At 37.7% G+C, this 26,324-nt stretch overlaps 1 protein-coding gene across 6 annotated transcripts in view; it reads left to right on the top strand.

Annotated features, from left to right (window-relative positions):
• The window catches only part of MAP3K13 (mitogen-activated protein kinase kinase kinase 13), a 160,208-nt gene that overhangs the window by 18,423 nt on the left and 115,461 nt on the right, over positions 1-26,324 (top strand). For 2 of the 6 annotated variants that reach the window (XM_069558519.1, XM_069558538.1), the window contains exons 1-2: positions 15,195-15,314; positions 18,444-18,504. The exons of 2 other annotated variants lie outside the window; for them this stretch is intronic. The gene's annotated coding sequence lies outside the window, so the exon portion shown is untranslated. Of the gene's footprint in view, positions 1-15,194; positions 15,315-18,443; positions 18,505-26,324 lie in introns of those variants that run through there. 2 more of the 6 variants (XM_069558510.1, XM_069558529.1) reach the window with 1 other exon arrangement.

Below are 26,324 nucleotides of genomic sequence, written 5' to 3'. Positions count from 1 at the left end.
AGGAGCTGAGTCAGAGATGTTTCGAGTTAACCAATTTTGTGTCTCAAAATTATTTCCCTAAAGAATTCAAAAGAGTGGAGTTTTGATCTGAATAGTACCTTAGGACTTTCCTCCTACTTTAGAATGACTTTTCTGGAGAATGTTCCTAGTAGTACTCGTTGTTGCTTCCATTCTTTGAGAATGTTAGTCTTGCAATCCCATACATCTGCTGTCATTCCCTGAGTCATCTTTGCTCATTTTCTTGCCAGCCCAGGAAGGTCTTCAAGACTTCACATTCTCTTTAGTTATTGTCTGACTCTCCTTTCCTTCTCATTCAGCTGTTTTGAAAGAATTTCTGTGCCTTTTCAGTTGAAATTAAGAGAAAGGATAGGGGGAGGGAGAGATTCAGACACATTTTTTAAAAATATGGTGGTTCTTTGTATTTGCTAAAATAATTTATTAAAATATTAATTGCATCACTGTTTTAAAAGAAAATAATCTGAAGTTCTATTAAGAAGAAAATGATGAATGAATTTCAGTTCACTCATTGTAATAAATTTCATCAGTGCATTGTAGAGCTACTTTTATCAACATGGATCAATCTAAAAAAAAAAGTTGCGTAAAAATAAGTTTTGGAAGGATCTTACAAATTTTCATAAAGATGAAAAATAGTACAGTTGACCCCTTGAATAACACGAGGACTAAGGACACTGACCCCTACACAGACAAAAATCCACATATAACTTTTGACACCCCCAAAATTTACTAATAGCTTATTGTTGACAGGAAGCCTCACCTATAACATAAACAGTCAATTTATATGTATTTTGTATGTTATGTGTATTATATGTTGTATTCTTTTTTTTTAATTGGAGGCTAATTACTTTACAGTATTATAGTGGCTTTCACCATACATCGATACGAATCAGCCATGGGTTATTCTTATAGTAAAGTAAGCTAGAGAAAAGAAAATATTATTAAGGAAATCATAAGGAAGAGGAAATATAGGTACAGTTGTTTAGCCGCTAAGTCATATGCAACTCTATGCAACCCCATGAACTGTAGCCCACCAGTCTCTTTCTGTACATGGGATTTCCTAGGCAAGGAGACTAGAGTGGGTTGCATTTCCTTCTCTAATAGGTACAGTGCTGTGTGCTTAGTGGCTCAATCATGTCTGACTCTTCGCAACCAGATGAACTGTAGCCCACCAGGCTCTTTCTGTCCTTGGGACTTCCCAGGCAAGAATACTGACGTGGGTTGCATTTCCTTCTCTAATAGGTGCAGTCCTGTGTACCTAGTGGCTCAGTCATGTCTGACTCTCTGCGACCCCATGGACTGTGGCCCACCAGGCTCCTCTGTCTGTAGGGATTCTCCAGGCAAGAATACTGGAGTGGATTGCCATGCCCTCCTCAAGAGGATCTTCCCAACCTAGGTCTCAAACCTGGGTCTCCCGCACTGCAGGTGGATTCTTTTCCATCTGAGCCACCAGGGAAGCCCAATAGGTACAGTACTGTACCTTATTTATCAATACCATATGTTTACATCTGTTTATAAGATGAGCCATCTGTCTGTCAGTACCTACATCAATATTGTGTTATGTGATACAAAACATGGTGATGTTATCCATGTTACTAACACTGGACATAAAAAATGAAAAAATAATGAGATAATGTGAAAAAGAAATTCATATTTATACAGATATAACAATTTGTACATTGATAATGAAGAAGTAGCAGTATGACTGCTTTATGGAACCCGAATGTATCAGTATGATTGCTTCATGTTAGTTCAGCCTATACACTAATGAATGAATCATTATAAAATTTTCATGGCATAGATATTACTATATTATTCATAATGCAATATTAGAAACACTTTTTAAAAAGAAAACCTTATCTATGATAATAAGCTATTTCTCCATTTAGAGAGACAGGCATAGTATATGGTAATGTAATTCTATGAAAGCAAAGTTATAAAACAGAAAATGAACACATTATTTTTATATTAAATATCACTCACCTTATGCCCATATTAGGATAGACTAGTATCCATGTGTACTTTTATGCATTCATGACATAACTTTTTCTTAAGTTTTTCAATATTTCTAAGCTATCTGGTTCATCTGTGAGTTTTTCAAATTGCGACAAATTTCCAATAATTTTTCCAGTATATTTATTGAAAAAAATCCACGTGTGAGTGGACCCACACAGTTCAAACCTGTGTTGTTCAAGGTCCCACTGTACTTTTGGCGGGGATGATGAACACTATATTCAGAATAGTGATTTAAGTATTAGAGAGAAGTATGTGAATTTGCGAGGGTACCGGGAGTGTTTGAAAATTTGTCTATTTTGGAAATTATCTGACAGAATTATGGAAAGATGAGAGAGTGGTGGGAAAGAGGTGAGTTTTAAAGTTAACTTGTGGATTAAAATTGGAAAGCTTTTTGGACTCTTAGGCAGCTCTGGAGGCTGGTTGGCTGCTTTCTCTACTTGTCTCCCATGGCCTCTGGATTCTAACCGAGAAATGATCTTACTGAGTCTGTTGGTCGCAGTGTGATAGGGAATGCTGCCACAGTAATACCCCTGTTTCAAACATGGGTCCCTGGGTTAGGACAGCAGGATATGCTCACACAAAATAGTGTTTCCCAGAAAGGGGCAGCGGAGTGCAGCACTTCCTAAGAGATGAAGACACAGGCTTTCACCCACTGCAGTTTGCCCTTTCTCGGCTTCCTGTGCATCTCTGTCACTGTGTAATCACATAGCACAGTAATTGATACATATCTGCCTGTCTTACTAGATTGTTAGTTCTTCAAGCACTCATTCTTAAGTACACAGTAGGTGCCTAATGAATGTTTGTGGAATGAATGCAAATGAGCATACCCTTCCAAGAGATATAATACGATTAGTAAAAATATGTAGGTATACCTTGGTATATGAAAGTGTAAAGTGAAAGTCACTCAGTCATGTCTGACTCTTTGTGACCCCATGGGCTTTACAGTCCATGGAATTCTACAGGCCAGAATACTGGAGTGGGTAGCCTTTTCCTTCTCCAGGGGATCTTCCCAACCCAGGGGTTGAACCCAAGTCTCCTGCATTGCAGGTGGATTCTTTACCAGCTGAGCCAAAGGGAAGCCCAAGAATACTGGAGTGGGTAGCCTATCCCTACCCCAGTGGATCTTCCTGACCCAGGAATCAAACTGGGGTCTCCTGCATTGCAGGCAGATTCTTTACCAACTGAGCTATTAGGGAAGCCCTGGTATACGAAATATGTAGCCAAATGGGATCTTTTTTCATAGCTGATATATATGTTACACATTAGAATAACAATTCTTAAACATTAGAATCATCCTGGAGGACTAATTTAACAAAAAACAGATTGTGTGTGTGTATGCATGCACGCATGCACGTGTTTTAACAAAAACACAGACTGCTAGGCCCTAACCTAGAGTGTCTAATTCAGTAGGTCTGGGTGGGGCCTGAGAATTTACATTTCTAACAAGTACTCAGGTGGTACTGATGCTGCTGGTCCAGAGACCATAGTTGAGAATCATCGCATTAGAAAAATCCTGGGAAAAGAATATGGAGATGCACAATGAGAACAGCAAAGTCACATGTCTCTTTCCTCTAAGTATCACTCCTTTTGGAAATGCCTCCTAAAGAAAATGAAAAAAAAAAAAAAAGAGAGAGCGAAAGCAAATTATTCTAACAAACAAATTTTGCTATTTTGCTGTATTGCAAGTGGACTATTAACCGCCGTTGCTTCCAGGTCCTACTTTATACAGTGGGGATAACAGCATATTTTTAAATTGAAAATATCTTGCAAGGTTATTGTGAAGATTAAGTTTTCAGAACAATGTCTGGCTTAGTACATATTAGCTATTCTTATATTTTTGGTTAATAAGTTGCAAAACTAACCATAGAGAAGAAAAGAGAAAGAGAGAGGTCTGAGCAGAAGATATCAATGTAAGAGTCAATAGGATATAAGAAGTCAGTAAGGGAAAATGTTAGTCATTCAGTTGTGTCTAACTCTTTACAACCCCATGGACTGTAGCCCACCATGTTCCTCTGTTCGTGGAAAGAGGAAGAATACTGGAGCGGGTTGCCATTCCCTTCTTCAGGGGGTCTTCCTGACTCAGGGATTGAACCTGGGTCTCCCACATTGCAGGCAGATTCTTTACCATCTGAGCCACCAGGAAAGCCCTACTAAGAGAAAACCCTGAACAAAAAAGGCACAAGATATTTTTCCTTTACACGTGAAAATGAAATTGTACTTTAGAAGCCAAAAGACCTCTTGACTTTGCATTTGAGAGTTTACTGTTTGGGAACTCTATTCATTATGCTGTAATGGCCTATATGGGAAAAGAATTTTAAGAGTAGATACATACTAATAATGTCAAATGTGGTTTTTTTTCTTCTTTTTACTAACTAGATGAGAATTGTGAGGTAGAGACAGAAGAGAGAAGTGCTTGGAAGAAAGCAATTTGATTATCTAATTTTTCCTTCCTCCCTGCCTCCAGCCTGTACACTTTTATTCCAGCTTCATTTCAAAAATCAGGTTGCAGTTGTACATGAAATTATTATCCCATTTACTGTGCCTTCCTAAACTGGAGGCCATAGGGACTGGGAACATAGTGAGCTGTAATTATTGTGATGTCATGCTAATGATTTAAAATTTTTCTTTAAAAAATATTTTATATTCTTTAGATAGTACTGAAGCCATTCCAGCCACTATTATAAAATAGTGCTGAGATATTCTAGGAAAAATATTAAGGAGCAGCCCTCCCTTTGCTGAACTTGCCCTGATACTCTTTCCCCATTCACTCTTGTGTACCAATTCATCTCTACTTCTGAAATACGAATATATTCTGTCGAAACTGAGATTATGAAATGTTTGATTTTTTTTTTTTTTTCTGTGCTGTAAACAGCATTTGAGAGCAAGGTAGATGACTGGGCTCAAATTCCAGAGCGTACTTATCGTACTTTCACCTTCTGAAAATTAGGGAGAAAAGTGCCAAGGGTGAAACTAGGGGTGTGGCCTAGATTGGGGAGATACTTTGTTTCCATTCCACATAATTCCCACTGTTGCTTATACTCTGTATTGATTTTCTGTGGTTCAGGGTTGGTTTCAGGACTGCCTCACACTTGAAAGGACAGGTTTTGCCATAAGCCTTTTCGCAGTAAATCTGAAATAACTTCCTCTCGGTGAAAATATGTATTTTAGAAAATCTGAAGTAAAGCAGAAACAATAAGTGCTTTATTATTATGCAGGTAGTTATGCTAATGTAACAGGAATTAAATGTGTGGACTAAGATTCTCACTTCAGCATTATCTACTGACATACTTAAAAAGTGGGCTTTGATAGCTTGGAGCTATACAAGATGAATTTTTGAATTGGGTGATTATGTGAAGTTTTTCTGTGTATAATTGACCCTATAAATACATACTGTCAAATACAATTAAATTTAATCTTTTCTTAAATGGTCCAAGGGGAAAAAGCATTTCATTTTGTGTAAAGTTTATTGATTCATCAGCAATAAAAATCTGAGTTCAAGGTACAGAGACAGACACCACTTGGCATGCCATTATAATGTGTCATGTGAAAGTAGTTTCTGTTTGCAATTTCCAGATAGATACTCCAGAACTGACAGGGGAATTCCAGCAAGGTCACTCACCTATTCAAATTTTGAAGAAGGAAAAATAGCAAAGGAAAAAGAAAAGGCTTCGTGTAAACATTAACCTATTTGCTTTTAAGTAGCTCTCTCTTTTCTTTTTTAAATATTGAAAGGAGAGCTCAAACTGGGTTTCCTTTATATTCCAAATCAAAAATAATAAATTTAATTAACTTGGAAGTTAAGTTTATATCTCTGTGGTCTATTATAGCTCTTCTGCATTGGCAAAATATCCAGTGCTTAGGAAAATAGTTTCCCAATGTCCAGCTCTTAAAACACAAAAAGAGAGAGTAGAGGCAGGAATTCTTAAACTGTTTTCATTGCGTTTTCTTTGATAGTTACATCAGATGAAACAGATCTAGTTCTTGTTCTTGAGGCTTAATAACCTGCCCTTAAGTGACACTGAGAAACAGGCATTTGACTAAGTAAACATGGCTGGATGTACATGATGAATTAAAGTATTGTCAGTCCCTAAATGTCTTTTGTGTGGCCTAAATACACAATGAAATGTGGACTGTTCAGAAAATAGCAAGAAGAGTTATTCATCCATAGGCTGGCAGTTTATTCAGTCCTGATTCTTTAAATCTGTGTTTTATTTAATGTTAACATTTGCATAATGATAGCATATTGAATTTAGTCTTAACTTCTTGTTATGGTATAGCTTACAGATTTTTCCTGTTGCAAACAGTGTGTGCGTTTGTAGGGAAAGGTTCAGTGTCTGACCTGTGGTGGTCTGTCTAGTTTGATGCTTTCTGTCCCTCCTGTTCCATGCACCTCATACTGTTGCAGAGATCACAAGTGATTTGCTATCTACTGGGGGACAAAGTAGGGCTTTTATAGAAGATGTTTCTTAAACACTGAGTAGATATAAAATATTTATAAAAGATCTGTAATGCTTATGGAATAACTATATGCAAAACATATGTATCCCTACCGCCCAGTTTTACAAAAGCAATATGACCATTATTCTCTAATATCTCCTATGCACTCCTCTGTGATCCCAAGCTTTTCATCCTCCCTCAGAGGTAACCAATGTTCTGATTTTTTTTGGGGGGGGTGCCGCAATCTGCAACTTGTGGAATCTCAGTTCCCCAACCAGGGGCAGAAACTGTACCCCTGCAACAGAAGCACAGTGTCCTTCCAGAGAATTTTGTGTTAATAATTTTCTTGCCTTTTTTCAATGGTTTTATCATGTATCTGTGTATCCTTAAACTGTTTATATATTAGTTTTATTTGTTCTTGAGTTTTAAAACAGTAGACTTATATTGTATGTGTTTTTCTGGAACTTAACTCTTTTGGGGATCAGTGTTACAGTCTTAGATCTATCCGTGTCAATGTGTATAGTTGTTGTTCATTAGTTTTCACTGGGGCATAACTTTGCATCATATGAGTATTCCAGAATTTATTAGCAGAGGAGTTGATTGATGAACATATGAGATAGTCCCATTTTTAGTTATTATGCACATTGCTCCTATATGTATACATATTCCTGAATATACATCTGCCACATACATGTAAGAACTTCTCAGTGTTTCCCAACCCTTTTCATGCCATAGCACACATGGAAAATTATAGATAATATTTGTACAAAGCTTTCCATTACAGGAATGAAGCTGTGTCTCTGGCCTGGGGGCTTCTTCTTGGCTGAAGGATTGAGGAGATCCATATCTGGGCCCTCCTGTGAGATCCACCCCTGGGCACCCTCTATTTGTTGCCCACCAGGGTGCCATGGAGCAGCAGTTAGGAAGCTGGGTTGAGGTGTGTACCTGGGACTTAAATTGCTGGTTGTAGGAACATGCTGCTTCATCTTTTCTAGATCATAACAAATTGCTTGGTGACACTAGTAATTCCCTTTAACTGATATCCAAAGTGCTTGTATCAATTCTTGTTCCTTTAATATATATTTAGGACAGAAAGGGAATCACTGAGAATTCTACCACTCTCATGATAATTAAGGTGAAGTAGGAAAACAGATGATGTGATCACTCACCTAGAGCCAGACATCTTGGAAAGTGAAGTCAAGTGGGCCTTAGAAAGCATCACTACGAACAAAGCTAGTGGAGCTGACGGAATTCCAGTTGAGCTGTTTCAAATCCTGAAAGATGATGCTGTGAAAGTGCTGCACTCAATATGCCAGCAAATTTGGAAAACTCAGCAGTAGCCGCAGGACTGGAAAAGGTCAGTTTTCATTCCAATCCCAAAGAAAGGCAATGCCAAAGAATGCTCAAACTACCGCACAATGGTACTCATCTCACATGCTAGTAAAGTAATGCTCAAAATTCTCCAAGCCAGGCTTCAGCAATACGTGAGCTGTGAACTCCCTGACATTCAAGCTGGTTTTCGAAAAGGCAGAGGAACCAGAGATCAAATTGCCAAAATCCGCTGGATCATGGAAAAAGCAAGAGAGTTCCAGAAAAACATCTATTTCTGCTTGATTGACTATGCCAAAGCCTTTGACTGTGTGGATCACAAGAAACTGTGGAAAATTCTGAAAGAGATGGGAATACCACACCACCTGACCTGCCTCTTGAGAAATCTGTATGCAGGTCAGGAAGCAACAGTTAGAACTGGACATGGAACAACAGACTGGTTCCAAATAGGAAAAGGAGTACATCAAGGCTGTATATTGTCACCCTGCTTATTTAATTTATATGCAGAGTACATCATGAGAAACGCTGGACTGGAAGAAACACAAGCTAGAATCAAGATTGCCGGGAGAAATATCAATAACCTCAGATAGGCAGATGATACTACCCTTATGGCAGAAAGTGAAGAGGAGCTAAAAAGCCTCTTGATGAAAGTGAAAGAGGAGAGTGAAATAGTTGGCTTAAAGCTCAACATTCAGAAAACGAAGATCACGGCATCCGGTCTCATCACTTCATGGGAAATGGATGGGGAAATAGTGGAAACAGTGTCAGTCTTTATTTTTTTGGGCTCCAAAATCACTGCAGATGGTGATTGCAGCCATGAAATTAAAAGACGCTTACTCCTTGGAAGAAAAGTTATGACCAACCTAGATAGTATATTCCAAAGCAGAGACATTACTTTGCCGACTAAGGTCCGTCTAGTCAAGGCTATGGTTTTTCCTGTGGTCATGTATGGATGTGAGAGTTGGACTGTGAAGAAGGCTGAGCGCCGAAGAATTGATGCTTTTGAATTGTGGTGTTGGAGAAGACTCTTGAGAGTCCCTTGGACTACAAGGAGATCCAACCAGTCCATTTTGAAGGAGATCAATCCTGGGATTTCTTTGGAGGGAATGATGCTAAAGCTGAAACTCCAGTACTTTGGCCACCTCATGTGAAGAGTTGACTCGCTGGAAAAGACTCTGATGCTGGGAGGGATTGGGGGCGAGAGAAGGGGACGACAGAGGATGAGATGGTTGGATGGCATCACCGACTCGATGGACGTGAGTCTGAGTGAACTCCGGGAGTTGGTGATGGACAGGGAGGCCTGGCGTGCTGCGATTCATGGGGTCTCAAAGAGTCGGACACGACTGAGCGACTGAACTGAACTGACTGAGGAAAACAAAATAATGTATTATTCCCTAGGATATCAATTCAGATTTGCTTCCTCAAAAACATGAGACTGTCAGCATTTCTTTAAGAAGTGACAGCAGAGAGTTACAGGAAGTAGATGATGTTCAGAAGTGACAACATGGCTCTGCAATTTGTAATTGACTGTGAAAGCTAACAGTCCAGGCTGAATGAAATACGTGTGAAAGCTGTAATTTTGTCTTTCAGGTTCAGTGCTGCATTACCTTTTTGTTTCTTAGCCTCAAGAGGTACTTTCAGACAAGGTATACATGGTGAAGTAGTGAAAGCTATTTGCTATGTTGGTAACTTTTATTGGGTTGGCCAAAAAGTTTGCTCAGGTTTTTCAGTACCGTCTTACAAAAACCCAAACGAACTTTTTGGCTAACCCTATAGTTTAGAGATTCAAACGTTTAGAAAAGAAGCTGGTGTAACTATTCTTAAAATTGATTTTCTTTTGAATAGTAAAAAATCCCTAAGTATCAGAATTACAGTAGGGTAGTAAATGATGTTGATATTAATTTCTTCCTTCAGATGACATTAGACTAGATAGTTGATTTTTTTTTTAATTACTAATCCTACATAGTTTGCCATGACATTTTCAAGAAGCATCTGTATATCACCTACACTGTTACTGCTCTAATGGTTTTCTCACACAAAAGATTTAAAAGAAATCTTTACTTGGTGGAAGCATTGCCTTGTGGTTTGTGGACCAAGGCTGTTTAAAATTAGATGGAAAATACCAGAGCAAAGCTTTCAAATATATCCTTAAAGCATTTGCCTGCAATGCAGGAGACCTGGGTTTGATCCCTGGGTCTGGAAGATCCTCTGGAGAAGGAAATGGCAACCTATTCCATTACTCTTGCCTGGAAAATCCCATGGATGGAGGAGCCTGGTAGGCTACAGTCCATGGGGTCGCAAAGAGTCGGACACGACTTAGCAACTTCACTTCACTTCAATGCCAAAGCAGTATGTTAATTTACTTAGCAGGAAATTACATATGAAAACTACACTTGCATTTTACCAATAGACCATGCACTACACATCCGCCAAGATTTCAGCTGTTTTGTTATAAATTAGAATTTGAAGCATAGTCACCAATTCTTGCGTTAACATCTGTGTTTACAGTATATGTCTGTATGTGTATGCTTATACATACACATTTATGCATGTGTATATGCACGCATACCACACATACATACATATTTACCCTATGTATATATATAAATTGTATATATGTCTGTATATATTTACACGCACATATATATATGGTATTGGTTGGTACTTAGTATATATTCATCATTCTCAAATAACATTGATAAAGCATCTAAGTATAGTTGACAGTGTGACTTCCTTCTCAGTATGTAGCCAAGCTCACTTATAGACATAAAAGATAAATAAGATATGGAAATATAAAATAATGGTAAATATGATAAATCCAATATTTTGTTCATTATTTTTCTTCTTTGAATGTGAAATTTTATTGTAATTTGCCATGTGGGGCCATAGTTCACTGAGTTATTTTTAAAATTATAGTTATCTTGAGTTTTAGTAGCAAGACTGCATTTCAGGATAGCTGACCATTATATTGGTGCTTCTCAAATTTCTGCCCAAGTACCCCTTTATGGAAGTGGAGAATGAATTTGTAGCCCTAAAAGTAAGAAGGTGACCCCCATGCTTGAAATTTTAGGACCTGTTTGAATTTTAGAAACATATGCAAATTTTGCATTCTTCTCTCTTGTTTGTAAATTTTCCTCCTAATGAAGCTGATTCTACAAAACAATCTATGCCATAGCTTCATATACCCAGTTTGAGAAGCATGATAATAAATGGAATCCCATTTCTTGAAGGCCTTTGACTCAGAATTGCTCTCTTCTAAGAAAACTTCGATTTTTGTGATCTGGGCTCCATTTAGGCTTCACCGAAAGTGAAAGGGTCTCCTGAGTGACCTCCTTTGCCATCAGTTCTCTCTCTTTAACCCATCGTGATGTGTTCTTTTGTATATCCTCACTTCTTGTACAGTACATTTGATGGAATACCTCTTTGATCTTTTATCTTGGTTTCCCAGAAATTACCTCACCATGCTTGTTCTCAAAAGCCTCTGCCCATTCCTTCCCTGTCTTCTTTGCTACGATGCTCTTCCCCCTAACTGTGGTTCTGTTCTGCAGCTCACCTTTGGCCTCTCCTTCCTTCCTCTGTATCATCTTTCTCAGCTATCCCAGTCTGTCCTCTCCCCTGAACTCTCATTCTCTAATATTCAGAGGCCTTTTGGACGATCGAACTAAAAGATTTAGGGTCACTCTCACATCCCCAGTGCCTTGCACAGTGCCTGGCGTAGTAAGTACCAACAAATATTTGCTGAATGAATTAATTAAATGTATCTCATTCCCCTTCAAACCAGCTTCCTTTTCCAATTTTCATCTTTTGTCCCTAGTTTCATTATTCTTATCTCTCTCCACTACTGCAAATATTTTATTTTTTTCTTCTGAAATATGTTATATCTATGTTAGTTCTTTTCATTGTGTTTTCATGACTTACCCTCAGGCAGGCCTTCATCACCTCATGCCAGGATTACTCCCACAGTTTCTCATTTGGCCTCTTTGATTCTAATCTGTCCTCTCTCCAAGCCATTTCCACCATAGCTGCCCTATTAACTTGTTAAATGTTTCTTGTGTTAATAAACTTTTTATTTAGGGAGTAGTTTTAGATTTACAGAAAAGTTTGCAAAAATAGTACCTTCACCTAGTTTCTCAGATGGTAACATCTTATGTAACCATGGCTCATTTGTCAAAATTAAGAAGTTAACAGTGGTACGTGACTATTAACTAAAATCCAGACTTCATTTGTTTTTTGCCAGATTTTTTACCACTCTACTTTTTCTTTTCCAGGATGCCATATTGCCACTTAGCATATCTATATTTTTAAGTAGGTAACATCAGCTTGGGAAAAAATTCAGAAAGGACAAAAGGATGCATAAGTCTCCTTCTCACCTTTGAACCATAGCTACCAGTCCCTTCCCTAGAGAGAACCCACTGTTTCTGGATGCTTGGATGTTCTTCCAGAGAGATTTTCAGTGTATTCTGTCTCTCTCTCTGTCAAACATACACACGCAGATAGTTGCATTCTACATATAGTGCTCTGTACTTTACCTTTTTAAACTTAATACAGCTTGATCATTCTTTATCAGCAACATAAATATGCCTTGTTTTCTTATTACACTGGGTATCTGCGCTATAATTTACCAGTTCCCTTCTCATTGACATCTTTAACTTTTGCAAACAATGCTGCAGTGAATATTTATGGACATGTTATCATTTTATATATGTATTTTTTAGTTATTGCTGGGTCAGAGGGGATATGTATTCATAATTTGATTGCCAATTTGCTTTTCAGTGGTTTTACCGATTTATCCTCCATTATTTACCCATAACTTCACCAACACTGTGCCTTATGTGACTTTGAACTTTGCCAATTTGATAGGTTAAAATGATGTCTTTGTATTTTGAACTGTATTTCTCTTATAATGAATGAGATAGAGTCTTTTTATATATTTAAGAGCCATTTATATTTCTTCTTTTGTGAACTGTTCATATAACTTTGCCCATTTTTCAATTTGGTTATTAATGTACTCATAATTTTATTTTCCTTCTTTAAAATATTTCAATTTTACCTATTTTCTAATATACTAAGTTTAAATCCTAGTTCCCTTTTCAAGACTTTACATCATATGTCTCAGCCCTAGTTTTGCACTACTTTCCAACAATCACTACTGCTCTGGGTTTTATACTCTTACAAGGGCACACAGTACTCACCCCAGCCTTCTTTCATAGTGGCCCCCATCTCCTCCCTCCACTATGTCTCTGCTTTTGAGACAGAGATTGTTTTCACTTCCTACAATTGGGAAAACTTCCTTTTAATTTCAAGTAGACTTCTGGAAAGAATAATTAATTGATAGTTTGTAAACTCTTAGAAAATGATAATCACTGAGACAGCGCTGAAAAACAAAATGGAACAACTGCTGACATAGTACTAACCACGTCTCCATTTCCAGACACGTTCTAGTGGACTGGCACGCTGCAGACACACCTTTATTATTAAGGCATTGATTTCATCCTTCTGATATACTTGAGAAGTTAAAAACACTATAGGCTACATGACAGTAAGTGTTTTTGTAGCTGATCCGACTTGTGTACAAAGAGTATTGATTTATGGACCGAGGTCAAATTGAAGATCTCTGATAACAGGACTCTGTTCTCTGTTTCAGAATTCTGTTCTTGATCTTGATTACTCAGTGTTTATTTATTGATAACTTGGTAAATACATGGAGATGAAGTCAGTGCAGTTAGGGTTAAAAAGATATTTCTGATGACAGAGTACAGAGGCATGATTCAAAATTACCTTAATATTAGAAGGATGGGCTAAGAGGGGAAGGACGGGGTGAACGGATACTTATGGAGTTTGGGATGGACATGAACACACTGCTATATTTAAAATGGATAACCAACAAAGACTTACCGTATAGCACATGGAACTCTGCTCAGTGTTATATGGCAGCCTGGTTGGAAGGGGAGTTTGAGGAAGAGTGGATACATGTATATGTATGGCTGAGTCCCTTCACTGTTCACCTAAAGCTATCACAACATTGTTAATTGGCTATAACTCAATACAAAACAAAAAGTTATAAAGAAAAAAAAGCAAGCTACCAAGTTTGTCAGATTTTTAAAAACCAAATTTTAAGTTTTTTTTTTTCTTCATCAGACTTCATTTGGCATATTCTATCAGTTTTGGGTTTATGTTTTCAAAAAGACATTTTGAAATTAAAGTACCTATATTTCTACTGCTGCCATAAAAAGTGGTCACAAGCTTAGTGGCTTAAAACAACACAAATGTATTATCTAACAGTTCTGTAAGTCAGAAATCCAGTGTGGGTCTCATGAGGCTAAAACCAAAGTTTTTTCAGGGCCGTGTCCCTTTCCAGAGGCTCTAGAGAATGTTTCCTCTGGCCTTTTCCAGCTTCTATCAGCCCCCTTTCTCCATCTTCAAAGCCAGCAAGAGCAAGTCAAGCCCTCACATTGCCCCTCTCTTACCAAAGCTGGGAAAAATTGGACATATCCAGATAATCTCCCTCTCTCAAAGTTCTTAACCTTAACGGCATCTACAGAGTCCCTTGGCTATTAAGGTAACAGATTCCAGTGATCAGGGAATGAACATCTGTGGAGGAGGTCATTATTCTGCCTACCACAGTGCTTATTGCAGAAAATCACCAAGATAGTGAAGGGGCCAAATTAGGTACAAGAATCAGACTAAGAAAAATTGAAGATGATTCCAAATATATTGCTTAGGAGAGAATAAGATAATGTTTATAAAGTGATTAGTGTAGTTAAATACATAGTAAATGGCTTTTGCTCCAAAGGCTAATGCTACAAATTATGGAAATATAGTAGCTCAGAGGAAAAGAAGCTTAGGGATGTGGAAAAGGATGACGCAGCATAATATTTTATCTTGTGAAGATCTTAATTTGGTGGGGGTCGGGGGGAGGATCTTAAGTTCTCACTTTACATTAGGTCAGCAAGTGGTTTCAATGTCAGAAAGCACTACGTTTAATAAGAACCCTGCGTTGTTTCCCAGCTAGTGAAAGAGCTGGGGCGAATGGAGGTAATGGGGAACTATAATGGAAAAGCAACTTTCTGGCCTCTTTCTGCCGTGATTATACAATGTATGCACTCTGAGGAGACGGGAGAACTTTTATGAAGCAAGATTTTTGAATCCCAGAGGATTATTGTGTTGGTTGGTTGGTTTGGTTTTTCTAGGAACACAGGGAAATTCCCTCTGAAACCAAAACCCAGCCATCAGAGATTAGGAGACTCCTCAGGCTTTCTCTGTAATCTTCCATAAATTTGCGTCTTTAAGCATGTCCAGGTAAACCTCTGAGAAGTCGCTGATAGGTGGTTATCAAGCAGAAGTTTAATGAACAAACCCTCCCACCTTGTTGGGCGGTAGCTTCCAAGGCCGTGGTAAATGTGTATCAGTGAACCTGACCCAGAACCAGCCAGGAAGGGAACCAAGTTTAGTCTGTGAGGAAGCAGGCAGCTGCTGGTAGTTTCATGCTGTCTGATCCGACTTCAGGTTGCTGCAGTGTAAGTATTTTTTTAAAAATATTTTTATATTTGAATGTGAAAGCATTGTGGAAACAATTTCTAAGATTAAATTAAGGTACTAAATCTTGTATACTAGACCTACTTGCAAGAAAGTTTCAGCATTTCACAATAGTTTTATTTCATTTTATTTTTTTTAAGAAAAGGGAAGTCCGAAAGTCTTTCAGCAAGTGTTCTGCTAACGCAGGTCCTCCTGCTTGCATGAGATGACTTTTAATATCATGTCTTTGATTGAGCAAAGGTGCTTACGGTCAGGAAGTAAAAGTAATGGAATATATATCTGGTGCTCAAAGATTGATTATTTCCAAGTAGTGCTGCAGTTTCTCCCTGATGTTCTTAATGGTTGCTGTCTCTTTAGTTTAGGCTCTTATTACAAGATTATGTTAGCAAATATTTAGTAGTCTCTCAGGTAATTAAACTGGAGCTTTTGATGTTCAAAGAAATCAAATGAATGAGAACTAAGTAGAACTAACATGATTTAATCAGATACTGGGATCCTAAATTTGAGAGCAACAGAGTGTATTTTCAAAGAGGAGGAACTTTGTGAAATGGATGGAAATGGCAAGCAGCCTTAGAAATTTCTTCCAACTTTGGAGAAATATGTTTTTAAGACTTTGGCATATGTACTAATTTTCCAGACTAAATTCCCCATACTGTCCTATGTAAAATAAATTTCATATATGAAGTGAAAATTGTTGCAATTCAGCTGTTGTAGTTCTGCTTTGGTACTAGGATTCCAGGAACTACTCATTGTTATACAAACATTGACTCTACTGAGTGCAGCTATGAGAGTGTTAAGGTTGCATTTGGTGCTAGAGAGGTTGTTATTTTCTGTTTCTCTTTTGCCATGATATATCTGAGAGAAAAAAAAAATCTTGGTACTGGAAAATGGTATAACTTTGAACAGAGAAACAAATTTTGATGTGGTTAATATATAAAAGTTATAAAGGCTGGCAGTGGGCCAGTAGCCTTTCAGATCATTCAGGAAGTACTGATTGTTTATATGGAAGTACTCTGGGTTTCCCCTTTGCTCTAGCTTCACATCAGACCTCAGGGACGTTCAGTTTCTTTTTCTAGTCTGCCTCTTATTCCTACTGGACTTGAGTGAGAGCCCACATGGCACTACTGGGCCCCAGCTGACCCTTGGTGGGATAGAAGCCCAAGTCACACTGTCCTAAGCAGGTTCTAGGACTGTAATAAAGTGAAACCTTGGTTCATCCTGTAGACGGCTGAACTGCAATGATTCTAGGTTCCTGAGCTGACTAAAACTTTGCCAACTCAATAGCTGTTGCTGGGCCAGGTTACTTATTTAGTTATCAGTTCATGGGGGGGGGGGGGGTTGGGTGTCCTGGAAGAGAAGCCAGTATGGCAGGTGACACTATTACCAGGGAAGCAGCTATTTACTAACCGTATTTGAAGTATTTTGGTCCTTTAACCACCTGGAGGAACACACAGGTGTGCCCGGGCTTAATCTTAACCAGATACTGTCAGGTTTTTTTTTTTTTTTAAAACCAACTTCCAGTAGCTGTCTCTAACACCCAGACCATTGCACATACCCCATGAAGCCTGTATGATCTGCTTTCTGACCACCTGTTAAACATCATTGCCTACTTCATTCACTTCACAAAGTTTGCTCCAGCTACATAAATGTCTTGGTGTTTCTAGAACACATCAAGCGTGTTCCTGCCCCAGGGTGTGTGCTGCCCTGCCAGGACAACTTTCCCCTGCAGTATTTCTGCCTTCCTTCCATTCAGGTCTCTACTCAGATACCCCCTCCTCAGAGGCACCACCACCTCACTTCCGCTACATTGCTTCTTTTTCCTTCATCCTGATTTACTTTTCTTAAATAGCTACTTGGCGTAATTTAATCAGTAAAATATATAGTCTTTCCCACTGGAATAGAAATTCTATGAGGGGCAAGAACTACATCTTGTTCAGTGCTATATTGCCAGTGCCCCAAATAGTGCCCACTGGACATACAGTATGTTCTTGGTAAACATTTGTTTCATGAATAATTTAATGTCAGTTGGTACCACTGAAATTTACTTCTAACCATAGGAACTCCACTCCGGTATTCTTGCCAGAGAATCCCAGGGACAGAGGAGCCTGGAGGGCTACAGTCCATGGAGTCGCAAAGTCAGCAACTAAGCGCACGCACACACACACACACACATACACACACACAGGAATTTTCAATGAATTTTTTGAATAGGTGATATATTCACATGGTTCCAAGACCAAAATATATTAAAAAGTTATTTTGAAAAAAAAAAAAGTTATTTTGAAATCTTCCCACCCCAGTCCTCTATCCATTCAGGACCTCCAAATCACTATTATAATTTTTATTACTATTACTATATTTTATTATTATCCTTTTCCTATATCTAGAGTTTCTTTATATATCAAGGAATTATAAAATTATAAATAGATTCCTACTTTCCTCCTTTTTACATACACTATTATATATACTGTTAATTTTATCACTTATATGTTGAACCTCTTTCCATAACAGTACATGATAAGCGTTCTCATTTTAAAATAGCTGTATAGTATTCCACTGTAGAGATGTCTGCTGGGTCAGTGGTAAAGAACCCACCTGCCAATGCAGAAGACGTGGGTTCCTCCCCGGGTCGGGAAGATCCCCTGGAAAAGGAAATGGCAGCCCACACGAATATTCTTGTACTCCCCCAGCAACAAACATATAAGAGAGTACTATCAGACTTTCAGATTTTTGCCAATCTGATAACTTAAAAACTGGTTTCAGCATATTTTGTTAAGAATTCATAATAAAATTTGTGTTAAAGTTTTAAAAACACTTTAAAAATTTTAAATTGTGATTTAAAAAAATGTAACATTTATCATCGTAACCATTTTTAAGTGTACAAATCATTAGTTTTAAGTACTTTAACACTGTTATGAAACAAATCTCTGGAGCTTTTTCATCTTGTAAAACCAAAACTCTTTACCTACTAAATGGCAACTCTCCATTTTCCTCTCCCCCATTTCCTAACAACCACCATTCTACTTTCTGTTTCTGTGACTCTGACTAGCACAGATACTTCATATAAGTGGAATTATACAGTTTTTTGTCTTTCTCAATTTAATTTTTAGTTGGAGGGTAATTGCAATGTTGTGATGATTTCTGCCATAGATCAACATGAATCAGCCAAAGGTATGCATATGTCTCCTCCCTCCTGAACCTTGCTCCCAACCCCCTCCCCATCTCACCCCTCTAGGTTGTCACAGAGCACCAGCTTTGGGTTCCCTGCCTCATACAGCAAATTCCCACTGTGTCTTTTACAGATAGTAACACTTTTTGTTTTTTTGTGAGGCTTGTTTCACTTAGCATAAAGTGTTCAAAGTTCATCCATGTTGTAGCAAATGACAAGATTTCCTTCCTTTTTAAGGCTGAATAATGTTCAAATGTTCCATTGTGTTGTAGATATCACATTTTGTTTATCCATCTATAGATAAACCCAAAAGTGGGATTGCCGGATCACATGGCAATTCTATTTTCATTTTTTGATAAACCACTATACTGTTTTCATAGTGGCTATACCATTTTAGTGTTATTTTAATTTTCATTTCTCTCATTTTGAGTAGGGTTGAGTATCTTTTCATGTTCAAAAGAAACTGCCTTGTGTGTGTGTGTGTGTGTGTGTGAACTGTTTCTATATTTGTCCTTAGTAGGATTTTTTCTATTATTAATTTGACAATATTTTTTGCTTTTGTGCCTCTGAGTTTTCTGAATTTAGAAGCTATCCATAAGTAGGTAGAAGTAGTCATAAATGCAGGTTTGGAGTAAGAGTGCCTAGGTTTGAACTCTAGATCTGTTGATGTGTGTTTGTGTGTGTGTGTTATTCTCTCTTTGCAACCCATGGACCATAGCCTCCCAGGTTCCTCTGTCCATGGAATTCTCCAGGTAAGCACACTGGAGTGGGTTGCCATTCCCTTCTTCAAGATCAGTTGATAGGTGTGCAATATTGACTGGGCAAATTACTGAACATTTCTGGGCCTTGGTTTTCTTATCTGTAAAATAGGAATAAAATTGAGTTGCTATGAAGATTAAATGAGATGATGTATATTATGTGCTTAGTATAGATAGGGCCACTGTGATAAGGCAAGGAAAAGAAATAAAAGGCCAAATTTCAGAAAGGAGGCAAAACTGTCATGATTCACACACGGAAAGATTAAATACATAGAAAGTCTTATAGAAGCTATAAAAAATGACTTCAACTAATTAAAGAATTTAACTAGGCCACAGGTTATAATCAATATAAAAATTGTATTTGAAATAATTAGAACAGCTAAAACAATGAAAACATCACCATTAAATTACCAAATACATAGAAATAAATATTTAAAAGAACACAAGACATCTATACTGAGAACTACAAAACATTGCTGAGAAAAACTAAAGATCAAAATTAAAAGTCCAATATATATATACAGTTAACCCTTGAACAATGCAGGCATTAGCGGTGCTGATGACCCTTGTGCAGTTGAACATCTACATGTAACGTATAGTCAACCCTCCACATACACAATTCATCCCTCTGAGTTCCAAATCTGCAGATCCAGCCAACCTCAGATCATGTTGTACTATTGCATTTACTACTGAAAAAAAAAGCTCAAATGTAAATGGATCCACTCAGTTCAAACCTGTGTTGTTCAAGGGTAAACCATACCATGATCATGGATTATAGAACTCAGAACTGTTGAGATGCCAGTCCTCCTGAAATTGATCCATAGAGTCAATGAAATCTCTATCAGAATTCTAGCAGGCATTGTCAAGCCGATTCTAAAATATATTTGGAAATGCAATGGATATAGAAGAGCTAAAACAATCTTGAAAAAAAAACAAGGTGGGAGATTTATAATATGTGATTCAAGACTTAAAAGTTACAGTTAATCAAGTATTACCCTAAGAATAGATGAATAATATCAATGGAACAGAATAGGCAATCCAGAAATAGGTCATGTGTATATGATCAATTGATTTTTTATCAAGGTGGCAAGTAAATTAAATGGGAAAAGGATAGTCTTTCTAAACATGTTGCTGGTTGAAGTGGATTTGATTCACATCTTCACAGCCTCCACATCTTTCTCACTTTATACACAAAAATTAGATAGATATGGACCATAGACCTAAATACAAAACTCAGAACCAAAAGCTAGGAAAAACAAAGAAAAGTATATTTGCAGCCTTGGAGTATGCAGAGATTTCTTTAGCGGGACACTAAAAGCATTAATCATAAAAGTACATTGAATAAAGTTAAAAGAGTTTATGTTCTTACTGCAAGACTTCTCAGGACTTTTATTAACATTTCTAGTAAGAAGGTCATCCAGCATTTCTCAGCGTGTTTGACCACAGAAACCTTTTTTCATCTAGAGCATTGAACTAAAACACAGCAGTGAGTATGGCATAGGATATACTTGAAGAAGTATTGCTTTGGTCCTCTCCTCAAGACATACTATTTTTGAGAGTTGTAATAAGTTAATGATCATTTTCTCCCTCTTTGATGTGAATTACTGTAATTTCATCCATTTCAACTTAGTAAAGAAAACCCTTCTGCCAAAAGAGCTGTGATCACTTCTCATCCCATAACAACTGGTCAGCCAGCCAACTGTTACAGTTATTACAACTGGTAGGATTTGGGGCTAGTATCACATTAGACTGAAATTCACTATAGTAAGAGGAATAAAGAGTGACTGAGAGTACTAAGCATTTTGCATTCTGCCTGCTGCTGATCCCGTATGCTTGTTTGGCCTGCTCTGCCCTGCTAACTCATTGCCTGGCAAACTCCAAGTTGTTAAGCCCGTGCTTCTCTCACAGGCTTAGAAGTTGGTAAACTCCTATAGTAATCCCAGTTCCCAGCTTGAACGCTTTTTCTCTCCTGTCTATGGAATTCCTAGTCTCTGACTCCTAGTTCACTGTCCTACTCACATTCCTCTTCCTGTTGTTTCTGAACTGATTTTATGGAATGTGGATTATCACCTAAGAAGCAGGAGAAGAACCAAAAAAGAAAGTAGAAGGAAATCAAACTCAAGTTTTAATTAAACCATAATTTACCTGAAGGCTCTATTCAGGGAAACAGATCTTAGGAAGAAGCCAAAATAATGTTGTGATGTCAGTAGAAATATATATATGAAAGTTTAAAGAAGTAGCCCTATAATGTCTTTGAATTATATTTTTAAAATTGACTAGTATATATTAACTTATCCTGAATGCAGAAAACTCATAGCCAGATATGGAAATGTTATCTATGACATCAGAATAGAGCTTACTAGAAGGACTGCCTGGAAAATCCCATGGATGGAGGAGCCTGGAGGGCTGCAGTCCGTGGGGTCGCTGAGGGTCGGACACGACTGAGCGACTTCACTTTCCCTTTTCACTTTTGTGCATTGGAGAAGGAAATGGCAACCCACTCCAGTGTTCTTGCCTGGAGAGTCCCAGGGACTGGGGAGCCTTGTGGGCTGCTGTCTATGGGGTCGCACAGAGTCGGAGCGGTCTATGGGGTTGCACAGAGTCGGACATGACTGTAGCAACTTAGCAGCAGCAGCAGCAGGACTGTATATGACTAGACGTTGGAGTGTTGGTTGTTTAGTCATTTCCGACTCTTTGAGACCCCATGGACTGCATGCAGCCCACCAGGCTCCTCTGTCCATGGGATTTCCCAGGCAAGAATACTGAAATGAGTTGCCATTTCCTTCTCCAGGGAATCTTCCCAACCCAGGGATCAAACATGGGCCTCCTGCTTTGCAGGTGGATTCTTTACCATCTGAGCCACTATGGAAGCTGTGACTAGATGTTAAGAAGCTTTAATTTTAGATATGACATTAAATTGTTTTTTGGTAGTAAATAAATATATTCTTGTAAAGAAAGAAATTATTGCCCTGACCCTCATTTTGCAGAAAAAAAATATATACACATAAAATATATATTTGTGTATATACATTCATGTATATGTACACACACATGTATACACACATACCAGGCTCTGTCACAGATACTTTTCTTGCATGCTGTCTCATTTAATCAGCTCTGTTCATGTCTCAACTTCCTCATCTGGAAGTGAGGTGATAATATCTCACTCTACCTTCCTCACAGAATAACAAATATAATCATAGCGAGATAATAAAATATACTACTTTAAGCATTACTCAAGAATTTAAGGACTAATCTTGAATGCCATGTTGTGAGATGTTTACCAGTGTTTCCATAGTAAAGTGGTGTGATGGATCCTGGTAAAATTCATTTCAAGATACATTTGCAATACAAACTTGGCAGCAACAATTTGCACAGCTTGTTCCACAGACATCAAAGAAATGATGGAACACCTGCAAAGTATAGAACAACCTTTTTTATGCTACTCAATAAATACAACACAAAGTAAACACACCCTTTGCAGTACTTTATGACACACCTCATCAAAAAACTGGCAAGGGAGAGATATACTTGGGCAAATGCTTGGACATAGGATAACATCATAGATGACAGAAGAATTTTACATTGGAAATTGAAAACCAGTTTTTAGTCTGTGTAATAACAGTATAAACAAAAAGGTGAGCCTTACCTCAGAAAGCACCTAGGGATCAGGGGGAGTTAAATGGAATGATGCTTATATAACTCTACTGCTTATTAACCTGGACCTGGGAGCTGAAAGAAACTCGATCTCTTTCTAGCAGCCTGATCCTTTATTATAATCAGAATGGAAGTTTTAAAAGCTACTGAACCCCACCTGTAGACTGTCTTTCCATTGAGCTGAAAACCTTTCATAATTTAATAAGATAATGGAGGTAGGGGCCACAGTGCCTGCCAAGTGTCTAGGAAACTATAAGTTTTCCTCTTTGAAGTTCCCTAAAATGTCTAGGGGATCATAAACCAGGAAACGAAACCATCAGAAGTTTCGTTTAGTAACCATAAAGTTACTAATTGAAAAACTGAAAAAGGCTACCTTATAATCACTTATCTGGAAAATGATTAGACAATAAGGTCCATAGGAACAAACAGGAAAAACAAAGTGGTTTATATGGCTGCTTTGGGAAACTGTGAAGGAAAAAATAATTTTGCCAGAACTTTTTCCAGTTGAAAGTTTCAAGAATAAAGTTTTCACATAATGCTTTAAAGAAATCACATGAGATACATGTTAACAGCAATAAGTGCAAATGGGAGATGCCCAGCCTATAGGTGGATATTAATAGTTCTGTTCATGGAATAAAGAACAAAGAACATGATATACATACAGAAAACCTTACATACTGGTAGAGAAGTTACCTTCACTCAACAGAAAGACCTTTATGCCCATCTAATGAATTCTTACATGTTTAGATTTATGTTTTATTTCTAGAATTTCCTTCTTACTGTGTTTTTGTACTTTCCATCTCTGTGATAAAATTTCTTTTTTTAAGATTCCATATATAAGTGATAACATACAGTAATTGTCTTTCTCCAGTTTCATGAAGCATAATGCTCTCTAGGTCCATTTGTATTGTTGCAGAATTTCCTTCTTTCTTATGACTAATATTCCATTGTATGTATATATATATATATATATATATATGCCAAATCTTTATCCATTCGTCTGTTGAAGAAGGCAGATTACATCCATATCTTGGTTAATAATGCTACTGTGAATATTGGGGTATATGTATCTTTTCAAATTAGTGTTTTTGTTTTTTTCATATACCTACCTAGTAGTGGAAATGCTGGATCTTTTGACAGTCCTATTTTTAGTTTTTTGAGGAGCCTCCATACTGTTTTCCAGAGTGGCTACACCAATTCACAATCCTACCAACAGTGTACAGAGATTCTCTTTTCTGTGTATCCTCACCAACATTTGTTATTTGTGGTTGTTTTGATGATTCTGACAGGTGTAAAGTGAACAGGAATTTTTAAAAAGTATTTTATTGATATATAAAAGTACTTCTTTTATTGATGTCTCTGATTTAATTTGTATGTGGTCAGTGAACATACTCTTTTAAGATTTCGGTCTGGAAATAATACTATTGAAAAACACTTTAAGTTTCAGAATAAGGTCTTTGTTGGTGTAGCTATCTTTTCACTTACGTTTTCTGCAGTTGCTAAGTGCAGTGTTCCATGAGTTTGGGCAAGATGGTTAGGGCAAGATGGTTGATAGGACTGTTTAAATCTATCTGCTGATGGGTTTCTTTTGTCTACTTCTATATCTGTTACTGAGAAAGGAGTGTGAAAATCTCTGATTGTGGATTTACTTATTTCGTTAGTTCTGTCATTCCATGCTTTGAAGCTCAGATGTTGAGTATGTCCACATTTAGGATTATTATGTCTTCTTGATGAAGTGGCCCTCTTAATATTATTAACTCTCCCTCTTTATCTCTGCTAATGCTCCTTGTCTTGAAGTCTACTTTATCTGATAATAGTCACATCAGCTTTTTATGCTTAGTATTTGAATGGTATATCATTCCCTCCTTTTACTTTCAAATTGTCTGTTGTTTAATGTTTGAGCTGTATTTCTTAGAAATAAGATACAATTGAATCTTCCTTTTTGTAAATCCAGCCTTGGTCTCTACTTTCTCATTCATCTGCATTTAGCGTAGTTTCTGATATGGTTGCACTTTGTGTTTAGTTTTCTGTTTATCCCATTAGGCTTTTTGTTTCCTCATATTCTTCCATTGATTGATTAATTGATTTTATTTTTTATTTATTTTTAATATAAATCTATTTTAATTTTAATAAAGTTTTTTTGTTTTCTCATATTCTTCCATTGATTGATTTTAGTTTAATCAAATGTTTTCTAGTATTCTATTTCATCTTATGACTGTTTTGCTGTATCTTTTTAATATTTTTTAGCACTCCCTCTAGCTGTTTTGAACCCGGGCCTCCTGGTGGCTCAGACAGTAAAGCGTCTGCCTGCAGTGTGGGAGACCTGGGTTCGATCCCTGGGTTGGGAAGATCCCCTGGAGAAGGAAATGGCAACCCACTCCAGTAATCTTGCCTGGAAAATTCCATGGACTGAGGAGCCTGGTAGGCTACAGTCCATGGGGTTGCAAAGAGTCGGACACGACTGAGCGGCTTCACTTTCACTTTCTTTCTAGCTATTTTAATATGTATCCTTAAATGATCACATTCTACATATTAACATTGTATCATTTCTTATAAAATGTAAAATCTGTGGATATAAAACAAGGATTTCTAAAGGGATATTTTAGAAATCTTAGAGGACAAGTAGAAAGGAGGAAGAGGTGAAAGGGCCCTCTAGGGAGAGTGATAGCAAGATCACGTAGCCTAGTGAGAGAACAAGCCATTCACTCTGACAGGAGCCTAGAGCTCAGAGCGGCAGGAACTGAGGGCAGAGAACTCAGTAGGGGACACTCTTGTGTGTTGTGGTGGGTTGAATAGTGTTCCCCTGGAATTCATATTCACCTGGAACCTCAGACTATGACCTTATTTGGAAATAGACTGTAGTTATAATTATTGGCATTAATACGAGGTCATTCTGGATAAGAGGTCATTGGTCTAAATCCAGTGAGTAGTGTCCTTATAAGAAGAGGAGGGGACACACAGAGATACACAGAGAAGAGGGCGTGTGATGACAGAAGTAGAGACTGCAGTGAAACAGCTACCAGCCAAGGAGCACCGGGGGTTGCTAGGAGCCCCCGAAAGTTAGCAAGAGGCAGGGGTCTTCCTTAGAGCCTTCAGAGGGACCACGGCCCTGCTGACACCTTGATTTTGAACGTCTAGTCTCAGGAACTATGCAGGAGTAAATTTCTGTTGCTTTATGCCTCCCAGTTTGTATAATTTGTTACAGCAGACCTAAGAAACAAATGCAATATTTAACCCATATTCTGCTTACTGCGCATTAAGCCCATTGTTTTGGTTTTAAGATATGTTCAGAAATTCTTTTATTCTTCGCCTTAAGAGTTAGAGCCTAATTCCTCTCCCCCTGAGTGTAGGTTGGATCCTGATGACTTGCTTCTCATGAATGAATAAAGGGAGAATGAGGGCATGCA

The sequence above is a fragment of the Ovis canadensis genome, chromosome 1 (assembly GCF_042477335.2).
Source record: "Ovis canadensis isolate MfBH-ARS-UI-01 breed Bighorn chromosome 1, ARS-UI_OviCan_v2, whole genome shotgun sequence".
In the NCBI taxonomy this organism is placed as follows: domain Eukaryota; kingdom Metazoa; phylum Chordata; class Mammalia; order Artiodactyla; family Bovidae; genus Ovis; species Ovis canadensis.
Note: the sequence above shows the minus strand (reverse complement) of the source record. Positions and strands in the feature narration are given on the sequence as shown.